Raw genomic sequence first — 9,663 nt, forward strand, 5'->3', positions numbered from 1 at the left:
CCTAGCACTTTGGGAGGCCGAGGCGGGTGGATCACGAGGTCAAGAGATCGAGACCATCTTGGTCAACATGGTGAAACCCCGTCTCTACTAAAAATACAAAAAATTAGCTGGGCATGGTGGTGCGTGCCTATAATCCCAGCTACTCAGGAGGCTGAGGCAGGAGAATTGCCTGAACCCAGGAGGCGGAGGTTGTGGTGAGCCGAGATCGTGCCATTGCACTCCAGCCTGGGTAACATGAGTGAAACTCCGTCTCAAAAAAAGATGCATCTTATTTTGAGAAAATTCTGCTTTTAATCAATAAGCAAATTATCTAAGGGGTACTTGGTACCCCTTAGATACCCCTTCTTTTCAGAAGAGGGGGACCAGCCAGGCACGGTGGCACTTGTCTGTAATCCCAGCATTTTGGGAGGAACAAAGCAAAAAAGTACCTGCAAGATATGTAAGGTGATAATTAAAAATCAACAATTTGAAAAGATACCATCTTTTAGTATGCCAATAACAAAAAAAAACCCAGCAAATTATTTCCATTTCAAAAGAATTAAGAGGTCAGTCCAGATGTCATATATAACTAGTATCTTTAACAGCTTTCTCTTTGAGATGACTGTCAAAATGTGGAAAGATCCAGAAGGCTGAAGAATCCTGACTCTTTAATACATTTCCATTTTAAATGTTGTTTGGGAAAAGTAAAAGAGTAAGACTAGCCTATTCAATAAATGGTATACCACACAGTGCTAACTAGTCAAAGAAAGTTCCTGGCATGTAGTTGGTGTTCAATAAATAATGGCTCTGAAAAAGGATTCAAGGTGTATCAAGAAGCCTCCCTCATAGAAAAATCTCATGCACCATCCATGATGGTGCTGAAACTCGGCCATTTGAGATTCATTCTTCAGCATCCTTGAGACTTTTGTGTTTTCAAGTGTTGTTGTTTGACTACCAGAGAGGGTAAAATACCTTAAACTTCAATCTGTTAACTTCCTCAGTTAACAGATTATTAAGAATTGGTTAAAGCATTATGTCTCTTTAGCAGTGAGAAACAGGACGGTATAAGGAAGGAAGGAAGAAAAGAGATTACTGGTAGGTACCAAGAAAAAGAATTGAGGGTGAGGGGAGACAGAAAACAAAAACATCAAATTGTGTGAAACTGAGTGGAGAAAAGAAACACATTCCGGTCTGAAAGATCAGCTGTAGCCTTGCCAGTGCTTATATTTTATTTCATTAAGAAAGAAAACCTCATTTATTGAGAACCCTGGTATCAGTTTGTTATAGTACTAGGCAGGTCCTTTCGCACATACTAGCTTAATTAACTTTCAACAACCCTAACAGAGCTAACATTATCATCCTTATTTCAGTCAAGAAAATTAAAGCTCCTAGAAAATCACAGAGCTGGCTGCGCGCAATGGCTTACACCTGTAATCCCAGCACTTTGGGAGGCCAAGGCATGCAGATCCCTTTAGGTCAGGAGTTCAAGACCAGGCTGGCCAACATGGTAAAACCTCATGTCTACTAAAAAATACAAAAATTAGCCAGGTGTGATGGTGGCACATGCCTGTAATCTCAGCTACTCGGGAGGCTGAGGCAGGAGAATTACTTGAACCCAGGAGGAGGAGGTTGCAGTGAGCCGAGATTGTGCCACTGCACTCTAGCTTGGGCAACAGAGATAGACTCTGTCTCAAAAGAAAGAAAATCACAGAGCTGAGTAAGTAGTGAAACTGAAATTCAAGCCCAAGTCTCTCTTACTCCAAACCACACCCTTTTGTCATACTGCCAAGTTGGCTAACATACTTGGCAACACAGCATATTTGGCAATGTGTTAAAGAGTTGGCAACATTGGTGAATAATTTTAGCCGTTGGTCCTCAGTAGAACCCTTTGGTTGTTAAATTGTATTGCTTAACTATGGTGACAAATGTCTATCATTTGTATGACTGTCTAGATGTTTTCTTTGAAATCAGTCTGAATCTGCTTTGTCTTACCTTGTTCAAAAAGCAAAGTTGCTGTTTGACATCCAAACTATCAAACAGAACCCAAAGCTCAAGGTCCTGTGAATCTTGTGGTATCTTACCATCTATGCAATTTTAAACTCTATAATGCAAATCCAGTGTCCTGATCACAGAAGATATTCAAAAAGCTAACATTCAAATGCAGAGGGAAAAATACAGACATTCTATAGGATTCTACTCTTGGATTCACATTTCGATAATTTCAAATTTACAATAGAAGGTATTAAAGATATCTTCAATTCAGAAGGTATTGAAAATAGCATACCAATTTTTCAAAGTGTTTCATTCTACAGGGAAGACTTATTTGTGAACACTCCATCTACTGTATGAATTATTTGCCCTTTAGTAATCTACTTTTGTATGTTATAGATTTGCTTCTTCCATTCCAGCATTTAGTAAATCTTGCCTCTCAGTATACTAGATCTTTAAGGTATAAATGAATATTTTGGAAATTATAAGTTTCAGAAACCAGACACACTACTATATAGTACCCGTGCACAAGGAATTCACAAAACTCACTAGCATTTTTAAAGGCTCTGAGCAGTCCTGCAGTAAACAAAATCAAACATATTTAGCCTTGACAGTCTTTTCAGGAATATCTGTTAACATCCTTGAACTTATGTTTTACTGTAAAGACTTTGGGAACTACTGCCAGTTTTTATTTTTATTAGAACATGCTGGCTGGGCACAGTGGCTCGCACCTGTAATCCCAGCACTATGGGAGGCCGAAATGGGTGAATGAATCACTTGAGGTCAGGAGTTTGAGACCAGCCTGGCCAACTTGGCAAAACCCCGTCTGTGCTAAAATACAAAAATCTACCAAGTGCGGTGGCAGGTGCCTGTAATTCCAGCTACCTGGGAGGCTAAGAGAATCAATCCAGAATAGCTTGAACCCAGGAAGGGGAGGCTGCAGTGGGCTGAGATTGCACCACTGTACTCCACCCTGGGTGACAGAGCAAGACTCTGTCTCAAAAAAAAATAAAATAAAATAAAATAAATCATGAATATTTTATATGTTTAGAAACTATATCTCTGGTTGAAATAAAAATCAAAGAACAAATTGATCCACAATTCTGCCTTTCAGGTAATTACTATTAACAGTTTGGTGAATATCTTTCTACTCCTTTTGCAAATGCTCAAGAACTTCTACTTAAAAAAAATAACAGTAAGCTCTAATAAGTTATTTAAAATTAAAAATGAGTGCTATCCCATTAGAATAGCAAAAATTTAAAAGACTGACTATACCAAATGTTAGTGAGAATGTGAAGCAACACAGACTCTCATACACTGTTGGTTAGGATTATGGAGCTTACCTCTAGATACCAGTTTGGAAAACTTTCTCAGTATCTACTAAACCACTTTGGATAACTGTCTCTCAGTACATGCTAAAGCTAAGCATTTACATATCTTATGAATCAAATTTCACTCATTGTATCATGGGATCCTTGGGGTGTCACTTCACCAGCCAGAAACCTGTGGCCAGTGAAGCGTTTACCCAAGTTTTGCTCTGGCCCACTGGGCTCGTTCTGCCCACTTGTTCTGGCAGGCTGTGCCCAGCTCACACTACTGTCCTGGATCTTATGCCTGCCAAGGGTGAGCCAGGCATAGAGTGGCAGGAAGCAAGCATGGGAGCCAGCCACTTAGCACAGCCAGGCATGCTGGCTGTGGGAAAGCAGGCAGCTCCAGACACTGGCACGGGTGTTGGTTCCCTGCAAGGCTGTGGCTGGACCGGGCATACCACAAGCATCTCCCATGCTGGCACCAGGGAGCACAGTGGTGTCTCGAAGTTTAGAGGCACTAGGAACCTCAGAGCCCTCAAGAGTGTATCACAGCACTGGCTCGGGGAATTCCTAGGTCTGGGGTTCCTGAAAGGCCACCGCTCTTCCCCTCTTCTCTCTTCTCTCCTTGCTGCCCACAATGTGGCAAGGAAGGGGCGTCTTTCAGCTCTCTTTGTGTTTTAGCTCTTTTAGCCCCCCATTTGAGAGGTCCTGAGTTCTTATCCTATATCCAGGAAGAATGAGATACGCAGACAAGTGGAAGGTGAGCAAGATGAAGAGGAGACTTAATGAGCGATAGAACAGCTCAGGGAAGACTTGCCGGGTAGCTCCTCCCTGTGGCCAGGGTGTCCTGACCAGCGTAGCTCCTCTCTGCAGCTGATCATCCCACTATCTCTTTGGGTCTGGCTGAGTATAGGGCTTTTATAGGTGTTAGAGGGAAGGGTATGCATGCCAACTAGTACATGGGCTGCCACTGGTAGGCCTGGAAAAAGCACAAGTTCCCACTCTGGTCCACAGGACCAGCAGCCTTGACCCCAGGCTCCATGCCTTCCCCGGCTTGAAGGTGGGGCTTCCCCCAGGGCCACCCGTTTCCACCCAGTAGCTCGTCTGCATCCTGCTACTGTTCATGGTGCCAAGGCTGATTGTGCCTAGGGGCACCTTCAGGCCAGCACCAAACCACCCTCAGCACCCCCTGGCCTCCCTCCCATGTTTGTTGGCATCCATAGTCCAGAGGGAGGCAAGGCTTTAGGCAGCTGGCATGTCAGCACTGCCCCGAGCACGACACACCCAGCCGGGTAGCGACAGTGCCCGAGCTAAGCCTCAACTTTTCTCTGTGATCAGAGCAGGTGACAACAGAGGGGAGGAACCATAGAGTAGGAGCAGGCACTTCCAAGCCTGTGGGGGCAGGGAGGGCTTTCCTGGGGCCCCCCGAGACTGCAGAGATGCCTGAGTCCACAGTCGAAGCTTGGGCAGCTACAGCTGTGCCTGGGAGAGCAATGCTTCTGCCTGCTGCCAGCTCCCAAGATCAAAGGGGTTCCCAGGTCGCAGCCACCCACGACTTGGGCGGCTGCAGTTGCACCTAATGAGCCCCCTCCTCACCAACTTAGAAGGGGCATGGCTCCCAATTGTCCCTGGCTCCCACTGGCCCCATGGAATGCACAGCCCTGGCCATGTTTTCCTTACAGCAATAGCAGGTGAAGTGCAGGGCACACAAACCAACCTGACACAAACAAACCCGAGGCTCTCAGGGATGGCTCCACAAGTCCTGGCTCCACCTTCAGCCGAGTGCTTGCGAGCTCCCCAGAGGCGGCAAGAAGTGAGCTTGGGGCTACTGCAGAGACTCCAGGCCTGGAGTGGGTCCTGCCCAGCCATGGGAGGTGGGGGTGACATAGTTCAGTTGCCTTGGGGATGCGGGGCGCAGAGGTCCCACCACTGCTACTGCTGCTCCTGCAGCTGCTCCTGCTGTTACCACCTGCACCTCCCCACTGGAGCCGGCGTGATGGCAGGAGCTGCTCCAGATGGCCGACCGCTGCCATCAGTAGGTATATACAAATAGAAATGCATACATATGTACCGAGACACGCACAACCAAGATACACACAAGAACATATATGGCAACACTTCATGGCAGCACCAAACTAGAAACAATCCAAATGTCCATCAGTGATAGAATGGCTACATTGTATGTGTGTACACTGGAGTACCGGTCAGCAATAAAAATGAAATCTACTTGGCCGGGCGCGGTGGCTCAAGCCTGTAATCCCAGCACTTTGGGAGGCCGAGGCGGGTGGATCACGAGGTCAAGAGATCGAGACCATCCTGGTCAACATGGTGAAACCCCGTCTCTACTAAAAATACAAAAAATTAGCTGGGCATGGTGGCACGTGCCTGTAGTCCCAGCTACTCAGGAGGCTGAGGCAGGAGAATTGCCTGAACCCAGGAGGCGGAGGTTGCGGTGAGCCGAGATCGCGCCATTGCACTCCAGCCTGGGTAACAAGAGCGAGACTCCATCTCAAAAAAAAAAAAAAAAAAATGAAATCTACTGCTATACTTAACATGTATGAGTCTCACAAATATATCAATCTACACTCAAACATAAGAGAATACACACTATATGATTCCCTTCATATACATTTTTGTTATCTATTTATTTATTGTTTTGAGACAGAGTTTTTGCTCTGTTGACCAGGCTGGAGTGCAATGGCGCGATCTCAGCTCACTGCAATCTCCACCTCCTGGGTTCAAGCGATTCTCCTGCCTCAGCCTCCCAAGTAGCTGAGATTACAGGCACCCATCACCATACCTGGCTAATTTTCTGTATTTTTAGTAGAGGCAAGGTTTCACCATGTTGGCCAGGCTGGTCTCGAACTCTTGACCTCAGGTGATCCACTGGCCTCGGGCTCCCCAAGTGCTAGGATTACAGGCATGAGCTACCGTGCCCCGCATTTTTATATAAAATTTTAAAACAGACAAAACTCATCTATAATCTTCTAAGTCGAGATGTGGTTACCTGTTGGGAAGGAGACTCTGGGTGCTAAAAAGTTTTATTTGCTGAATTAGGTGGTGAATATATAAGTATGTTTTGAAAACTCACTCAGCTATACCCTTTTGAATTTTATACTTTTCATGATTTTTAATAAAAAAGTTTACCAAAAAAAAAAATGCTGTATTTCCAACACCTTAAGAGAAAAACAGGATCATTGATGCCTCTGAGTCCATCAGTGATTCAGAAGATTCACTCTGGATATGAAATGGTAGGAATACTCTTACCAATGTTTTTCACTTAATGTTTTCCTTTTGACATGTGCACAAAATGATATAAAATGAAATAGTTCTTTCAGTAAGCACAAAAGAAAACTCTTACGTAATGGAAAAATGAATGCTATCCCATCTGAAGTGATATAAATTAATGAAATCTTTTAATTACCATGTTTACCTGTAAACCTTTACCTCTGAAACTCAATTACTTGCTTTGCACCAGGTATTTAAAGTCTTTTATATTTGTTAATTCATTCCACAAATACTTACTAAACACCTACGATGTATCATATGGGGCACCAGGTGCTACAGTTTTAGAAATAAACTAGAGAGACTTAGAGCACACCTCTAAGAAGCATGTGGAAAAAAGACATTAAATAAAGACATTAAATAACTACTTGCTTAAATGAGTAACTGTGATTGTTGGGGGAAAAACAATGAAGCAGGAAGTTGGAGGCTTTCCTAAGAAAATGATGTTAAGCTCCGAAGATGATGTATGAGTTAACATTTCAAGACTAGCAAGTAGCATGCATGACACTCTCAGGCATACTGGAGCACAGTATAGTTGAAGTGAGAAAAGACAGCTACTGCTGGAAGGGAAGACGACCAAAGTCAGATGAAGCAGGGCCTATTGGGTCACGTTACGGGTTTTTATCTTTGGACCAAACCAACCAACATACATACAAAAATACACAATGGCAAACCACTGAAGAAATTTGTAAGCAGTGGCAGGTCACAATTACATTTAGAGTTTTCTATTTTTGTTTTGTCTTGACTGGAGGGCAATGGCACAATCTCAGCTCACTGCAGCCTCCACCTCTGGTTCAAGAGATTCTTCTGGCCGGGCGCGGTGGCTTAAGCCTGTAATCCCAGCACTTTGGGAGGCAGAGGCGGGTGGATCACGAGGTCAAGAGATCGAGACCATCCTGGTCAACATGGTGAAACCCTGTCTCTACTAAAAATACAAAAAATTAGCTGGGCATGGTGGCGTGTGCCTGTAATCCCAGCTACTCAGGAGGCTGAGATAGGAGAATTGCCTGAACCCAGGAGGCGGAGGTTGCGGTGAGCCGAGATCGCGCCATTGCACTCCAGCCTGGGTAACAAGAGCGAAACTCCGTCTCAAAAAAAAAAAAAAAAAAAAAAAAAAAACCAGATTCTTCTGCCTCAGCCTCCTGAGTAACTGGGATTACAAGTGCTGGCCACTGCATCTGGCTTATTTTTGTATTTTGAGTAGAGCATGGTTTTACCATGTTGGCCAGGCTGGTCTTCAACTCCTGACCTCAAATGATCTGCCTGCCTTGGCCCTCCAAAGTGCCGAGATTACAGACGTCAGCCACTGCGCCCAGCCTGGAGTTTTCTATTTTATTTGCTCTCATATTCTTACTATTACCGCATTCTTACAAAAGGGAAAATCAGGGACCAAGTCTTAAAAATTAAACTAACTTGCCTGCTACAATATATTCTTTCCCTTCACCACCAGAAAAATAAAATAACGTGGATCACAATTATTGTCTTCCTCTTACAAGTAATGGCTCCTTCGAAATACTGCCCTTAGACATTTCCCAAGAGATTAAAGGATCTCCAGTTAAACTTGGAAGGAAGTCCTTAAAAGCCTTACAGAAGATATGTAACAATTGATTCCTTGTTTCCATTTTGTTCTTTAATTTTCATACCTGTAAAATGAGAATATTTCTTCTGATGAATAAGGGTGATTGTTAGTAGAGTTCTAACTATAAAAATTCTCAGTTAATCTAGTATTATGTCAACCACAGTTTCTGGGCTGATTTAAAATCTGTTTCCCTGAACACATCATCCATAAATTCACTGCCTTGTTATTTTACCAGCGGTGATCTCCATAATAGCTGAGCTGACCCATCCCTGAAGGTCTCTGACAACCACATAATGATTGCTTCACTTGATTATGGACATCTGATAATAAAGGATATAGTAAAAGCCTGAAGTGTTTCGCTATTACCTTGGTCATGAATTTCTCCCAAGAATCTGTCATGCTGTTCAATTGTTGCTTTTAATTAAACTGTCTTCCACCTCCACTTTTCCACATTAAGTTTCTTGTTTGTCTCCAGTAACTAACCGCAAATGAAATTTTGCACAGCAGTTTTTAATTCCTCAGCCTCAATTTTTACAGATTTTATTTGTTAAAAAATTCTTTCAAAGTATAATTTATCTGGGTCTCTAGTTTCTTAATCTATAAAATGAAAGGGACTTAGATTTGGTATTCCCTTCTAGCTAAATATTTCTTTTTTTTGTTTGTTTGTTTTTTTTTGACACGGAGTTTCGCTCTTGTTACCCAGGCTGGAGTGCAATGGCGCGATCTCGGCTCACCGCAACCTCTGCCTCCTGGGTTCAGGCAATTCTCCTATCTCAGCCTCCTGAGTAGCTGGGATTACAGGCACGTGCCACCATGCCCAGCTAATTTTTTGTATTTTTAGTAGAGACGGGGTTTCACCATGTTGACCAGGATGGTCTCGATCTCTTGACCTCGTGATCCACCCGCCTCGGCCTCCCAAAGTGCTGGGATTACAGGCTTGAGCCACCGCGCCCGGCCCCTAGCTAAATATTTCTATGTTTTTAATCTTCCTACTATTTCAATTAGAGTAATAATTTGAAAAATACCATCAATGAATTGCATTGGCCCTTCACAGCTTGTTGTGAGAACCCAACCACTTTGGAGGCCAAGGTGGGCGGATCACCTGAGGTCAGGAGTTCAAGACCAGCCTGACCAACATGGTGAAATTCTGTCTTTAAAAAAAGAAAAAAAATCAAATATTCTAGTTTAACAATTACAAGAGAGAGGGTGGGGAGAGAGGGAAGGAAAGAGGAGGAGGAGGGGGAGGGTCAGAGCAAGGGGGAGGGGCAGACCCAGGGGGAGGGGCAGAGCCAGGGGAGGGAGTGGGGAAAAGTGGGGGAGGGAGAAATGGAGAGAGGGGGATGGGGGAGGGGTAAGGGGGAGGGGAGGAGGGGGGAGGAGGGGAGGGGTATGGGGGGAGGAGGGGAGGGGAGAGAAGGAAGAAAGAAGAATTGGGTTGAGGAGAGTGGAATAGGACCAGGAGAGAGGACAGAAGAGAGAAGAGAGGCCTCAGAGAAAGAGGAATGGGAGAGGGGAGGGGAG

The sequence above is a fragment of the Sapajus apella genome, unplaced genomic scaffold, assembly GCF_009761245.1.
Source record: "Sapajus apella isolate SASKATOON/1434 unplaced genomic scaffold, GSC_monkey_1.0 scaffold4, whole genome shotgun sequence".
In the NCBI taxonomy this organism is placed as follows: domain Eukaryota; kingdom Metazoa; phylum Chordata; class Mammalia; order Primates; family Cebidae; genus Sapajus; species Sapajus apella.